The sequence below is a fragment of the Panulirus ornatus genome, chromosome 43 (genome assembly GCF_036320965.1).
Source record: "Panulirus ornatus isolate Po-2019 chromosome 43, ASM3632096v1, whole genome shotgun sequence".
Taxonomy (NCBI): Eukaryota; Metazoa; Arthropoda; class Malacostraca; order Decapoda; family Palinuridae; genus Panulirus; species Panulirus ornatus.
Genome location: NC_092266.1, coordinates 28,558,257 through 28,574,032, shown reverse-complemented (window position 1 = coordinate 28,574,032; position 15,776 = coordinate 28,558,257). Strand labels below are relative to the sequence as shown.

General features: G+C 49.5%; 1 long non-coding RNA gene across 1 annotated transcript in view; it reads right to left on the bottom strand.

Annotated features, from left to right (window-relative positions):
* LOC139762462 (uncharacterized) overlaps positions 1 to 15,776 on the bottom strand; it is a 108,481-nt gene that overhangs the window by 54,217 nt on the left and 38,488 nt on the right. The window lies entirely within an intron of this gene.

The following is a 15,776-nucleotide window of genomic DNA, read 5'->3' as shown; positions in this document are numbered from 1 at the left end:
CTGATCCTTGTATACCCACATCACGTACACGGACGTCCAGTATTTTCAGTTGGTTCATATTTCCCCACCTGACTATTGCCTGTGTGGTATTTCTCCTGTCTGCAAGACGTGAGCCGGTCCGTGTTTTACTTCATCCTGCTCCATTTTGAGGCGCAGACAGAAGAGACTGCCCACACCATCTTGTAGTAAATGGAAGGTATATGAATGGCAGGATATATATAGTGTGCATGCGTGTTTTGCGGAGATCACCACATTTCCCTACACCACAAGCGAAGGGAACTCACTGTCCCTTATAGCCACCTCGGGGCCTTAATGGGAAATTGAACTAGTGGTTAATGAGGTGGCGAAGGGACGCGCACCTCATGTGGCAACAGCCGGGGATGAGGTGAGGCTTAGTGCAATTGTGTTCCTCGGTGTGTGTGTGTGTGTGTGTGTGTGTGTGTGTGTGTGTGTGTGTGTGTGTGTGTGTGTGTGTGTGTGTTGCAGGCGGACTTGTTGAGCCATTGGAGGACACAAGCTGCAAGGGAAGCTATAGCGATGTGAACCTCCCCGTGATGTCTGCTCTGGTACAAGGCTCAGCCTTCCCCCTCAGTATTCATGAACCATTTAAGGCCAGTTCAAATCTTCGTCCATTATCCCGGGATTGTGTCCAGACCGTGCAGTAGCGGCACTCCCCTGCACTCTCAAAGACTTTAATTGGGCCAAAATGTGAAGAAAAAAATATATATTAAGTCTGTATGAATACATAATGACCCACTTGAATGCCTGAGGGCAACCATTCCGGGTTAATTTGCCAAGAGAAACTTTTCAGTAGTTAAGAGTGCAGTAGCCAGAGCCCTCTCTCTCTCTCTCCTAGGGGCAGCACTGCAACTGTAATAGTTCCCTGCATGGGGCGAGGGATGAACCTGAAGGAGAGAGTCACACCGCCTCTCCTGACGCGGAGGGCGTGAGACGGTTCAGTAGCTGCCACTTCCCCGGGGCAGCCACTGTCTTCTACGACCCACTAACGTGGAGGGTGTGAGATGGTTCAGTAGCTGCCACTTCCCCGGGCAGCTACTGTCTTCTACGACCCACTGACGCGGAGGGCGTGAGACGGTTCAGTAGCTGCCACTTCCCCGGGCAGCCACTGTCTTCTACGACCCACTGACGCGGAGGGTGTGAGATGGTTCAGTAACTGCCACTTCCCTGGGCAGCTACTGTCTTCTACGACCCACTGACGCGGAGGGTGTAAGATGGTACCGGGCATCACTGCCACACTCCTGAGTCAGGAGGGTAGTACTTCCCAAGGGCGGCTGCTGTCTACTACGACCTATTGACGCAGAGGGTGTGAGATGGCTCCGGGCATCGCTTCAACACTCCCATGTGGTGCTTCCCTTGGCGCCGCGCCCGTTGTCCATTGCGCAGGTGCGTCTTCACTGTATGATTGCTTACGTGTCGTGACATCATGGTGGCAGGCGACGAGACATCACGGCAATGGCGTCGTGACATCACGGCGGATGGATGTCGCGCCGTTATGGTATGCAGGTGTTATGACGTCACACTGTGGGACGTCAGCGTCGGTAGAGGTCATGACATTTTGCGGGCAGCTGCCTGACTTTATCGTCGGTGGTTTGACGTCACAGTTTTGACGTCACGGGGCTGGCTGTGACATTATGGCCAGTAGGTGCTGGGACATCCCAGGACGTGGCGAAATGGCATGGCCACCAGGCCGCCGTGACTTCAGAGTGCACAGGTGTGTTCGCACGTTGCGCAGGTACGATGTCAGTGCGTGGATTTCTGCCCATGAAGTTTGGTTGACGGCAAATTCTGACGTCATAGTGCTCCGGTGTTGTTTCATGATGTGTTTACTGATGTCAGGGAGGGTAGGGTGAGGGCTCAGCATGTACAGAAGCGGTGGCCTCTTCTTCAGACGCACAACTGTGACGTTTATAACGTCTTTCGTAAGGTTGTCTTGTGCAGGGTACGCAATATCTGCCGTTCTTTTGTGTAGTAGTTCCCGTAAATGATGTACACAGTATCCGTCGTCTTCTACAAAGTTGCAGGAAAATAATTTTGTTCGATGTTTGTGTCGTGTTAAGCTGTGTCTCCTCCCCACTGCGTCGACGGAACCCAGACACAGAAGGAGGAAGATAAATTACTTTGGGGAACTGAGAATTCCCATGGCCACTCCTCCTTATGCCTTCTCTCACTAACACCTCCCTCCCTCCTACCATCCACCTTCTCTCTATTCTTCTCCTCCTCCTCCTCCTCTTCTTCTTCTTCTTCTTCTTCTTCTTCTTCTTCTTCTTCTTCTTCTTCTTCTTCTTCTTCTTCTTCTCTTCTTCTTCTTCTTCTTCTTCTTCTTCTTCTTCCTCCTTCTTATTTTGATGGATGTAACGTAAGGTCCTACAGTACTGACACATCAGAGTCATGAGTGCCACTGGGAACAGCAGACGTCAGGGTAAATACTGTAACGTTTTGCTGGAGGTGATACGAAATTCTCAAGGGAAACATGACAGAGTTTCGCTATTCCAGAGTCTTGCAGGACCTACCTAATACCGAGCCAATCACGGGACGACTGACCTACCTGATACTGATGATACGTATACATATATATACCCATATCCATCCCCAGGCAAGGCACAGCGTCAGACATTCCCAACTGCTCACATAGCAGCAGCATACGAGCCAACCATACCAGCACCTGGATTTCCCTGGGAGGCTTTCCTGCCACTCCATCACACCCCATCTGATGTGGGTAAGAACTGGGGCCTGAGATAGTAGTCTCTTATCGTGTCAAAGAAGTCGCGTGGTCCACAACGCTGCCGAGACTGGGCCATAGCCCCTCGTGGTGCTGGGAACTGTGAGCGTCAGTACCCGTGCGGGGATTACCTGCAAGTTATTTTTTAATGGAGAGGCTTAGGGGGTAAATCTTCCACGGGTGGGGTTATCCAATAGTCATTAACAAGTAATCTACACTGTTACCCAATCGCTTTTACATGCTCAGGCCTGGAGTAAAAGTAGGGTAAGGGAGAATATATATATATATATATATATATATATATATATATATATATATATATATATATATATATATATATATATATATATATATATATACATATACATATATATTGGAAAGGATCACAATTTTGCGCGTGATCAAGATATTCCTATGAGTCCATATTCCTATGTTTTGGACAATCACATGTTTACCAAATGGCGTCCTAGCTTCGTCTCTTCGATGTATATCAACTGACTGTTATATTCCTCTCTTGTGTCTCCCCTGATGATGTGATTATTGCACGAAAGTGCACTTGGGAACTTTTCGTGTTTCATTTTCCCCGTGGACTCGTAGGAATATATATATATATATATATATATATATATATATATATATATATATATATATATATATATATATATATATATATATATATATATTTATATATATTACTGGGATAACGGAGAAAGAGGACCTTTCATGTATTTCCTGCGTACCAGACGTGAGGTCCTGGTTAGTGCCAGGGGCGAGTGTCACCACCAGCACGTCGTGTTAAGGCTCCTGGTTGGTACCTGGTGTCAGAGGTAAGGTCCCGGGTGCTGGCAGGCAGGTAAGAGCCATAGTGAAGGAACGCCACACCGGCCCACCCTCATTTCCATAACCTTATTGCTGCCGCTGTCACCAGGAGCGGGAGCCCACAAATGGGATTGAATTTCCATGAAGGGTCTTGCTAGAGGTGGACAGCAGACCTGGCCGGCCCGCTGTCCGCACACGTCCAGGGCCTCGCCGTGGGATCTGGATGGGACTGCCTTCTTACACCGGCAGTAGAAACCTGGATGAAAAAAAAATCTAAGTACCCGCTGATTTTCGAGATGATTTGTCTTTTCCTTCCTGGTGAGTCAGACACTGCAGGGTAGGTCATGACAAGGGTGTGTGTGTGCTGAAGATGTGTGTAGCAACACTCACATCCTGGCCTCAGACCCCGTTATTACCCAGGCCCGAGGCCCCAGACCCGATAGCACTCAGCCCCTGGATCCAGACCAGGCACTCCCTCCGCACCAGCCTCTCCACTCCTCTCTGGTGGCCTCCCCACTGCACCTACGGAAGGCTGACCTCACTCGCCGGGGAGATATTCATTTCATAGATAACTTTCTGAGCAGAGTAAACTGTTGAGAGCAACCCAGGTAGCCGGCCACCCAGCAGCACTGAAGGCTCCTCCGTCAGGTGATAAACGTCGAGCAAATTGCACCGAGAAATATTCGTAGTTACCTCGTCACTCCCCAGGGACGTCCCTTGGTCCTCCTTACGTCCACCTGTCACCATTCGGTGTCCGGGGTTCACCCATATCACTCGCCAGGTTCTGAGGGGCAAGGGGCTTGTGACAGGCTTGTCCGACCCATGATCTCTTCTGTCGTTCGTGCCACCAAGGTGACTTGGACCCACCCAAGACCAGCATCCTGGCCCCGAATGATGCATTGCAAATCCATGATCCTCTGTCCATCCATGAGCCTTGGCATTCGCTCCTTGGCGTCCCCTACAGGCTTCCAGAGTGTCAGTCACAATGTGTCAGGACCTGCCAAAGCGTCTGGAAGACTCGTGGCGTCCCCTACAGGCTTCCAGAAGTCAGTCACTATGTGTCAGGACCTGCCAAAGCGTCTGCAAGACTCGCGGCGTCACCTGCAGGAGCCCGTCAGCGACAGCGTGGCAGCCGCGGCCCACCGCCGCACACGACAGATCCTCCGCACAATGGCACGTAAACAGGTGTGGCACCCAAGATACGGCCCCTTATACATACATACATACATACGCATTGTATACGCCCTTATTGCCAGGAAGTCAATTCTGGACACTTCATGATAATCTTCTTTGAAAAAAGAAAAAAAAAGATTTTAATTAAGTGATTTTCTCCTGCTCACAGATCGTATGAAAGATTTAATTACCTCCAATTTTTTCATGGGGGTAGGAAGTTTACAATGACTTGCCAACTTCTCAGTGGTGTCAGCTGATCATGACGGGGAAGAAGTTGCTGGGATTAGCTGTGAAGTCGGCCCAAGTTTCTGGCCGACAGTATTGCCAGCGACCAGGATTCTGGCGTGTTGTAACGTTGTCGATTCCCCGGTTATAGCGTTAATTCCGGGAGTTGTGGGTTTATATATATATATTTTCTATATGATTATCATTGTGACTATCACTACTACTATGATAGTATTTTCATTATTAATTATCAGTTCAGTCATCAATAGTGCCATTATTTCTTGACATTACAATCGTTTCCAATTCCCGAATCACTTCGTGTTCATCTCACATTGTTGGAAGTAGCAGAGGAAAGTTGGCTTCGCTCGCTTTTTTGAGCTGGATTTGCTGCGCTGGGATCTGCTGCCCTCTCTAGATACGGTGCCGGCTGTTCTAGATACGGTGCTAGCTGTTCTAGATACAGTGCCAGCTGTTCTAGATACGGTGCCAGCTGTTCTAGATACGGTGCCAGCTGTTCTAGATACGGTGCCAGCTGTTCTAGATACGGTGCTGGCTGTTCTAGATACGGTGCCGGCTGTTCTAGATACGGTGCCGGCTGTTCTAGATACGGTGCCAGCTGTTCTAGATACGGTGCCGGCTGTTATAGATACGGTGCCGGCTGTTCTAGATACGGTGCCAGCTGTTCTAGATACGGTGCCAGTTGTCCTACATACGGTACCGTTGTTCTAGGTACAGAACCGTTTTTTACACTCCATCGGCCCAAATTGGCGTTTTGGGGCATTTTTCTGAGGATAACCTTCCCCCCACAGAGGGACAAATACATAAATTCACCTCCATCATTATTTAAAAGCTTATCAAACCTTTCATAAAAAAAAGCAACCAAGATAATTATCATAATCTCCTCATTGATTTTCCCAGAGCTAATTACATTAAGGGAATTAGGTTTAATAGGTTTAAGGTAATGTTACGATGATGAGGAGGCAAGATTTGGGAGGGTGGAGAACCAATAGAATCAACAGGGAAGATAAAACAGAAGCGATGATCAAGATGCGGACCTTCAGAACTTTGGCCCTCCTCGAGAAATGGAAAAGTTCGTTCGTTTCTACAAGAGAGAGAGAGAGAGAGAGAGAGAGAGAGAGAGAGAGAGAGAGAGAGAGAGAGAGAGAGAGAGAGAGAGGATCACCCCCCCCACACACACTCCAACACCCCCTCAAAAAAAAAAGTTGTAGAAAGTTGTAGCTTCATCATTAGGGCATCAGGAGTCTTTAGTCTCCACGCAGAATAGCCCCAGAGAAGCGACCAGTGTTATGATGGGAGATGAAACTCACTCCAGGTGAGGGCAGTGCCTCTGGATAATGGTGCGGCACCCCAACGTCTAGGACCAGATACCAGAGATACGATGTGCCAAAGGATTTGTTTTTTTTTAAGACACAAACAGTTTACTCGAATTTTTGAAGCTTTGTGTGTGTTGTTGGGATTCTATGAGGGAGTCGTTCTAGGGATTGTTCATGTTGTATCAGTGTTGCACGTTCTTTAAAGCCTGTTCTCAGCTTTGGATCGGTCAAAGAAGAGGCCGCAGTATGGCCCTCAGTACTGCACTGGCCCACGTTTGACCCTCTCAGTGAACCGTGTTCCCTAACGAGCCTATAATTTGAGAGGCGGCTGATTGTCTTCACACAGGGACCATGACGCGACCACGTATAGAAAACCTAACGTAGCCTCACCCCTCGGGGATCCTTACGTGGCCTTATCTTCGAAGGGCCCTTAGTGTCACCCTGTCGCTCGCGGGTCCCCGGTGTGACCCAGATGCCGGAGGGCTAAGGCTGTGAGGAGCCATAATTGAAGTGTCTCAAGGATGCACTGCACAGGCTTCATTATTGGACAGCCGTAGACAAGAGCCCATCGCTAGAGGGTTGCCACTGTATTGCCTACATTACAGGACGCTTCCAATATGGAACCCCTGTCGGGGAATCACTAGTGTGTCCTCATCACACGGCGATGGTCGTGGGGTCACCACCGGCATCACCCGCTGGGGATCTCTGTAGTCTTTACCCTTCACTGGGTAAGTCCCTAGTGCGGTGTCCACTCCTCTGCAAGGAGTCCGCTGACAGGTCGTCACGACAAGAGGGTCGCCGGTGTGGCCAGCTGTTTGAAAGTCCATAACCTGCAGGAGGTCCTCTGCGTGATCTTGCCGCTCTGAGGCCATAACTTTTCTTCCCGTCCCTGGGGGGCTGCTACCGTGGCACTGCCGTCAGGAGCCTGTGACTTGTCTCCCGTCACAGGGAGGCTCTCCACCCGTGAGGTATCCCCAGCGGGAGCACATAGCTTGACTCAGTCAGATGGCCGCACCACTAGGAATCCCTAATTAATCTCCATAACTGGAGGATCTCTAATGTAGTCCCCCCAACACACACGAAAAAAAGATGTTGATTTGTCTTTGTCTCCGCCGTGGCACAGCTTCCGGGAATCCATAACTCGTCGTCATTAAGGAAGAGCCGTCATCATGGCTTTACAATCAGTAGGTGCTTAGAATGACCCCATTATTGGAGGAGAATGGGGAGAGGAGAGGAGAAGGGTTCCTAGCATGGCCTGGTCCTTGGAAGTCCCTAGGGTGATTCTTTCACCAGAGGATCCGCTGAGCCACCCCATCACTGAAGTGCTGGGGAGTGTGGTCCTATAATCAGGGAGTCCCAGATCACTGGGATAGAGCCAAGGTCCTGCCACTACTAACAGGTCCCAGTCGTGACTCCATCACAGGATGAGTCCCCAGGGTTCCCATGTGGCCATCACTCGCACGTCTTCAGCATTAGCCACTGTACTCCTGCGTCTGAAACACTGGGGACATTCTCTAAATTCCACTCTCCACTGTTGGGTTTAGATTGTAACCTCCATCATTGACAGACCTTGTATGAGCGACCATGTCATGTCAGGGGTCGCACGGGACTCATGTCAAAAGATGTCAACAGAGTGACTCTGCTAACGAACGGTCTTTCGTTTGACTTCAATCACTTGATGGTATTCAGGCGTGGCCCTGTTGTTTACACTGTCTCGTATTGTCGCCCATAACATGCACTTCACCGTTTAGTATCTTCCTAGCTCCATTACGTCCTCTCAGACAATCATCTTCATCTCTTCCAGCAGTTTTTCTAAGTAGTGTCAACAGTTATACATCCACGCTCAACCGTTTCATCTTTTACGACCATTAAATGTATCTCATTTGACAGTTCACTTTGACGTTTTCAGTTCAGATGGAGCATTTTGTCATCATAGGCAACTGACTCCAGAATTAAACTCCATCTCCTCCAAAGACAGACCATTACCTTCTGTATGCGACAGTGCCACCATGAATAGACAGAATCTATATCTATCAAAAAGTGACCTTTTCCCACTGGAGGATAAGAAAATACGACAACCTCCAGCTATTAACTTTCCCCTACAACAGTCAGCAACTTTAGATGGAGTGTGAACATTGCCATCTCCAACACCACCTTCAACAGTCCACCTCACCACCTCCAACACCACCTCCAACAATCCACCTCACCTCCTCCTCACTAACCCACACCACCAACCCTAATGACTGCCATCACCCTCCCTACAGCTCATCACCACCACCTGCATCCACCACACCCTCCAGCCACCATCACCACCTGACACAGCTGCTGGTGAGACAGACCTGCAAGAGGACACCTTCCAGCCAGCCCTTCATGAAGAGGACAGGAATTCCCAACACACACACACACACACACACACACACACACACACACACACACACACACACACACACACACCACAAGCACCAGCTTTACCTTCCTTGCACCAGCTTCCTGGGTTATTCCCCGAGCCATCTGTCTCATCCCCCCCACCCCCAGCACCAGCTGCCGCTCCATCTCCCGCTCCCCTGCCCCCCTTTTGTCTGTACTTTTTCTTTTCCCACGAGTCTATGAAGGCGGGTAATGGACCTCTCTTGCTGGGGTTTCATCTCTCGTCTCCTGTGATACTGTTTCCACCTTTTTTTTTTCTTTTTAGATGGAGATGAAAGAGTTTATGTCATCGCGATTCGTATCATTCTCCTTCGTTTCTCGTATGATGCTGCATCCTGACGTCTGTCTGTTGATGGTGTCTCCTGCGTTCATCCTCACCTGTGCTTCATGTATTTCCAGGTGTTTTACCCATGGTTCTCCTGTGTCTGTGATGTTTTGCAGGTGTTTCGTTACATAGTCAAATCATTTCGTTGTGTATATATATATATATATATATATATATATATATATATATATATATATATATAGAGAGAGAGAGAGAGAGAGAGAGAGAGAGAGAGAGAGAGAGATGCATGTATATATCAGACGTTTTTCTCTTATAGTTATTGTTTTAGTCTTTGTGTTGAGCTCCTCTGCGGTTGGTGATTTCTCCTCTCCCAGCTTGTTGCTTGCGTCCCTAGAGGCCAGGTGTCGCGGGCCACGGAGAGCAGTGGCGGGCCCTCGGGAAGGGTTGGCATATTATGGCCCTCTACGGCCGCCCAGGAGAATGGGTGTGTGTGTGTGTGTGTGTGTGTGTGTGTGTGTTGGGAAGAGACCCCCCCCTTTCCCCTCCAAGTAAGGGAGAGGCTACTGAAAATAGTAATTTCTGTAAAAAAAATTATTTTTTTACATTATTTTTTCTGTTGTTTGTTCTATATTTGCTGTTGTTCGGCCAATAGTTCTGTTGTTTGGTCTATATTTTCTGTTGTTTGGCTTAATGTTCCTGTTGTTTGGCCTAATGTTTCAGTTGTTTGGTTTATATTTTCTGTTGTTTGGTCACTTTATTGTTGTTTTTCAATTTCAACGCCCCGCTTCCGGGTCCCCGTAAGGCCCGGGGGCCCCCCGGGGATTTTTTTTTTTTGCCCCGGTTTCCCCGCCCTCTCGGTGTGGCTGGCGCGGGATGTGTGATTATACATATACACCTGCCTAACCCACGTAATGCAGATTGGATTAACACATGCACAGATAAAGGATTTAGATCTTTGTTGTCAACCCCTTTGATTACGACGACTGAACCTCATGAGTCCGACTTGACCCCTTGAATACGACCACTTAACCTCTTTAAGTGAAATGGGTCGTACTTAATGGATTGCTCGTCGTACTCAAGGGGAAAAAGTGGTCGTACTCAAGGGGGTTAGGTCATCTTACCCGAGGAGTTGAGTCGCCATACTTGAAGGGTTAAATTCGTACCCAAAGGGGTTGAGTTGTCGCACCCAAGAGGTTGAGTCTTGATACTCAAAGGGGTCAATTCTTAGGACCCAAGGGGTTAAGTTTTCGTACTCAGAGGGTTAAGTCTTCATACCCAAAGAGGTTAACGAGGACGGGTCTACAGGGAGCGTATGTGATGAAGGAAGATGGGGGAAAACTATGACGAAAGTGAAGAACAAAAATAGAAAAATGGAGGGGATAAGACACAAAGAGAATAATGATAATGATGCTATCGGGAGGGAGTTCGCACATGGAAGGAGTAATATAAAGAAGGCAGAATATAGAATGAAGGAGTAAATAAGGCCGTAAAGTGGGAAGGAGAAAGGCCGGAGACCTCAGTCACTCAAAAGCAACGAGAGATTAAGGCTGAAATAACAAGCTTTGGGAGGGAAAAAATAATACCATGCAGGTGAACGAAGGTGGAAAGAAAAGAATGGGAAGCAGTAGGTATTAGGCGTCGGGTGGGGGATTAACAGAACAATGCCCGCGGGACACAGACAAGAATGAGTGAAAAAGAGTGGCGGACGTGGAGACAAATGAATTAAGATATTGTCATGGAGCGTATAGTGAATGTTGGAGCGGTGGAATAACGCAGTAATGTCGGCAGGGAGACAGTGTGAATGTGAAGGTAAGACAATAACAAAATGAAATGTTGTAGGCATGAAAGAATGAGTGTAAAAGTAAGGTTATAACACATATGAGTTGGAAGGAGCGTGTAGGGCAGCGTGGGAGGTCGAGATGAGGATGGTGCCGGAAAGAGCAATGGCGAGAGAGAGAGAGAGAGAGAGAGAGAGAGAGAATGAGACCTCCAATATGACTCCCTCCCTCTCACCATTTTTGTGGCCTCCTCATGGCCTTTGTGAGGCTCAAGTGTGACCTCATGTGACCATCATGACCTCACCTGGCCGCCGGAGATCCCACGTAACCTCCCCCCCATGACCTTGTCGGAGTCTGGGTGAACCCCATGCACGAGTTCCGCCTCTTCGTGCTGACCCTGTGTGACCTCCATCGACAAGTGAGTCCGCACGACCTCCACCCATGACCCCGCGACATCTCTCTACCACGGCTCCGTCTGACGGGTCAGGATCCTCAGCCGCGGGGACATCTCCGGCGGCGATTATGAATGTAATTTAAATACGAAGATGCGACTGAATTGGCCACGAAAGTTATTCTCATATTCTTGAAGCGAATTGTTGCACCGCCTCCGTTATGTATGCTTCCGGGAACCGAGTTCCTGGCCGCTAATTATAGGCTCCTTGTGGTTAAATTTTTAGTTGCAGGCGGTGGCTATTACGCGCAGTCCACTGTGGTAGTTTTAGAATGGTTTGAAGCACTTCATGTTAATGAGGACCCGGGAGAGTTGCGAGTGATCTTCATTCGAGGACTCCAGGAGGAGGAGGAGGAGGAAGAGGAGGAGGAGGAGGAGGAGGAGGCGTTTGAGTCCAGCAGAGGTCAAGGAGTGAGGAGGAACTCTCTCTCTCTCTCTCTCTCTCTCTCTCTCTCTCTCTCCCGCCAGCATACACACAATTTTACCATGCGTTTAACTCTGGTCTGATGATGAGGTCTTATGATGAGGTTTTATGAGGCTAGCGAGTGTGTGTGTGTGTGTGTGTGTGTGTGTGTGTGTGTTGTTTGGTTGTTTTCCTTCAATATCTCATACGTTCGGTTCGTGTGACGGTCTTGTTTCTCTGTATCTTCCGTGTACACAGCTCTTCAGCGACCGGAGGTATGGCTGCGGTAGTGAGGATATGTTGCAGGCGGTGTCATAGGGCGGGATGGTAGGGGCTCCTCGACCCCTACCAGTATCCCGGGCCAACCTGGGCTCCCCTCCCCGAGCCCGTGGGTCGCCTCGCTAGTACGGCCGCCCGGCACCTCATCTTTAGATCAAATACTTGACTTTTTTTATCCCTCCTTCCCCCTCCTCCTCCTGCTCCTCCTCCTCCCCAGCTACCCCGCCAACCATCAACCCCCTCCACCCACCCACCTCCTCCCACAGCCCTCCCTCCCGGAAGCTCCCCTCCCACAGTCTTCTCCCCCAGCTAGCTCCCCTCCCACAGCCCTCTGCCCTGTCACATCCCTTCCCACAGCCTTCTCCCATGCAGGCACCCCTCCCACAGCCTTTTTCTCCCCATCTAGCACCCCCTCCAACCCGACCTCTTCCACAGGGCCTCCTCCGGCAGCTTCCCTTCCACATGAGACGTACACCCTCCCCTTCCATGCGCCGGTGCACACGCTTCCCCTAAACTGGCTTCTGCCTGCCTTACCCTCACCCATCTCCCGCTTCCCCACCCCTCCCCCCTCTCAGCAAGTCCATAGTTCTCCCCTTTCCCTTCACGCTCGCTCTCCTCTTGGTCGCCCCTTTCTCTACCCTTGACCCCCCCCCCCCCTCCTTCCTTCCTTCCCTCCCATCATCTTCCCTCCTCATGCTTTCCTGAATTCCTCCATTCCTTGTCTGATCTCCAGGAGCGCGCCCTCAGACTATCGCGTCTTGTATTACGACGCTCTCTCTCTCTCTCTCTCTCTCTCTCTCTCTCTCTCTCTCTCTCTCTCTCTCTCTCTCTCTCTCCATTCCCCGTTCCTCTAGAGCCGGCCCGACAGACTCGGGTACCTCCTCCTCCTCTCACCGTCCCGCCAGCGACTCCCTCCTCCAGAGAGAGAGAGAGAGAGAGAGAGAGAGAGAGAGAGAGAGAGAGAATGATCACGTCCCTGAGCGCTTTCACTTATAATCCGGATTGTCCCTCTGTAGACTAAGGAATGTGTTGCCTCTCCGAGTCCTTCCTCTTGTGTGATTTATCAGTCAAGAGCGCTGCGCGTGCCTGGGACTCCTCGTGTCGTGGGGCTGTCCGGGCTTTCAAAAGGCTGTCCAGGAGGGGGCCATTTCTACGCTTCCCCGGGAGTGGAGTTGATCCCCTTAATCCCGTGATCGAATCTTGCCGACCTGACGCTCGGCTGAAGCGAATCTACTGGACTGTTGTCTGGTTAGCGCCTGGACCAGGCGCTTGCGAGAGAACACACACACACACACACACACACACACACACACACACACATCTATTGTAAGATTATAGACCGTTCGAACCCTTTCCCGTGACTCCAATACCCGTTCTTTATCTCGCAGTGAACCCATTCTCTTTCTTGATTTGGACCTGTAAAGCATATCTGGGAACGTGGAAGAAGTAACCTGGTTAAAATTAGTGCACTATTGAAAGAAAAAGATTACCTATGTCTCTGTCTAATCTTCACTCCTTTCTTACTATGATCATTCGAAATATTCATCCCTGCAGTTACATACACATTGTTGTGGTGTAGAAATATCCCGTATACTGTCCTCGAAATCCCTCATCGTGAACATCACCAGATCTGCCACGGTCATCAAGGCCATCCACTTAGTTCAAACCACCACTCGAATAACCTTGAGCCCATGCATCGCCTTCAGATGTTCAAGGTAGTGTCCCAAGAACCACGTGTGGTAGTGTCCCTGTGCATACATGGCCCTGGCGAGAGGAACACTTGTGGACAACACTGGAATTCGCCAAGAGCGAGGATGGTCCTCAAGGTAGATAAAGAACGACTCTTCAGCCTGGCGGAGCTCTGTCGTTCATGTTGGTTGTTGTTCTGAGATTCTTGTGTCTCCGGTGCTGTTTTTGGATGATTTTTATCCCCGAGAATATCCTGTATTTTCTTTCCCGCCTCCTTTCATGTTCCTCTTGCTCTTTTTAAGGTCATCGTAGCGTTGCTTGCCTCGCGTGTATTGTTTGGTTATCACAGCGTCTGCCTTCGCTGTTGTGATTGTTTCATTGTGGTCCCCGCGTCTAAGATCGGTTGTGTTGTTATCGTTGGTTGTGACGTGTTTGTAGTTAATCATGGGCGGGATGCGGCCGCCCCGACCGCTCACCTGCAGGGTAGTGATCACCCTTAGGGCACAGGTCTCTCGTGTCTGTCGGGGAGACGAGGAGACTTCCTCCCTTACCTCCTCCTGTACCACCGGAGATATAGGTCGAGTAAGAGGAGGGGTTTTGGAGGTGAGGGAGAAGGCCTGGTGGAGGGACTGAAAGAAGGGCCGTTTCAAAGGTTATCATGTACGAGGGGAGGAGAAGCTGATCATCCTACGTGACTGGTCTTGTCTCCGGATCACCTCCCGTCCGTTGGTTACGAATATCATTGTCATGTTCTGCTCTTGTTATAGCGTAAGTATCCGTGGGTTAGTTTGTTCAGACGAACTCTTTATCATCTGCAGTTTCGGGTGGAGATCTGAACTAAGTTACAAGTGGGAAGGTAGACTTGCTATACAAGGAAACGATACGGTCATTGCCTAGTTCATGAGGCCACAGTTGCTCGTGATGAGAGATACTTTACTGGTTCCCTTCTGCTACAACTCTCATCATTAGAAATCTACGCATAGTGTAGTGTCCATTATTTGTTGAGTAGCTCTCTCTTCACCCCTAGTTGACCAATTGCATTCGTTACGTTGATCTTTACCGATGTTATTGTAGGAATAGAAACTGGCTCTGGAAATTTTGACACGAGTGAATCTGAGAAGACTTGTAATACCAGCTTTTAACTGGTCAGTTCAGCAGGGAAGGTAAAGACCTGCCACTTGTGGTCACTTGCCCGTCATGACGACCCGGGTCGTGTGTCGGGGACAGAGGCCATCACCTGACGTTGGCAGTGCAGGCAAGACTGGTGTCACCCAGGTTATTGCTTAGTATCTGGGCGACATGGAACCCCGGACTCTTCTACGAAAGGCGAGACGTCGATGTTTAACTTATTCTCTTGCATTTCCATCCGGCCGACATCTCTTACCCAGGACGTGGTTTGACAGCGGTCGCTCATTCAAGAACGGCGACAATGAAAACGACACCTTTACTCTCCCGGCCTATGTCTAATTAAACTTTCCCCGGGCTGGATGGCTCGGTCCATGGCGCAATGTCGTGGTCCCTCAGGTGCCGGAGTACATGTTATGACTCTGAGGCGGAATTAAACCACACTTCGAGGAGAGCACCATCGTCCATCGGAGCAGTAAGATGGGACCCTTTGGTCTGATGGCTTTAGCGTCTCGCCTAAGCCTTAAAGGATCGCATCGAGAGCCAAGACCAACGACGTACCCAGGAGTCGCCCCGTCTGCGCTCGCGCGGCCAACTCCTGGGTTACGGTGCAGCTTTGACGTTTCGCAAATGATATTTTCTGGATTGCCTTTTTTTTTTTTTTTTTTTTTTTTTTAGACCGGGAGAGTCACGTCCGTCTGCCTCACTTAACCGTGCTTTGGGATCCTAGATGACCCACTAAGATTCTGTCATGATCACAGTACACACTTACCGGTCCTGGAAACATTGTGCCATTTCTTCAAAAGGGGAAACGAAGTTGCTCTGACCACCAGACGGTCCTGAGTCCGAGGCTACCCCACACTGCGGGCAGAGGTGCTCCTCCGGGGTGGAGTGGTTCATTCTTGCCCTGACGGGCAGGCGACCCTGACATCTGCTCCCGGTATTTGGAGCTCCCGTACTGGTACCTTGATATATATATATATATATATATATATATATATATATAGTGTTTATGAGCAAAATTATCATGGGCACTTTTCCTTAACA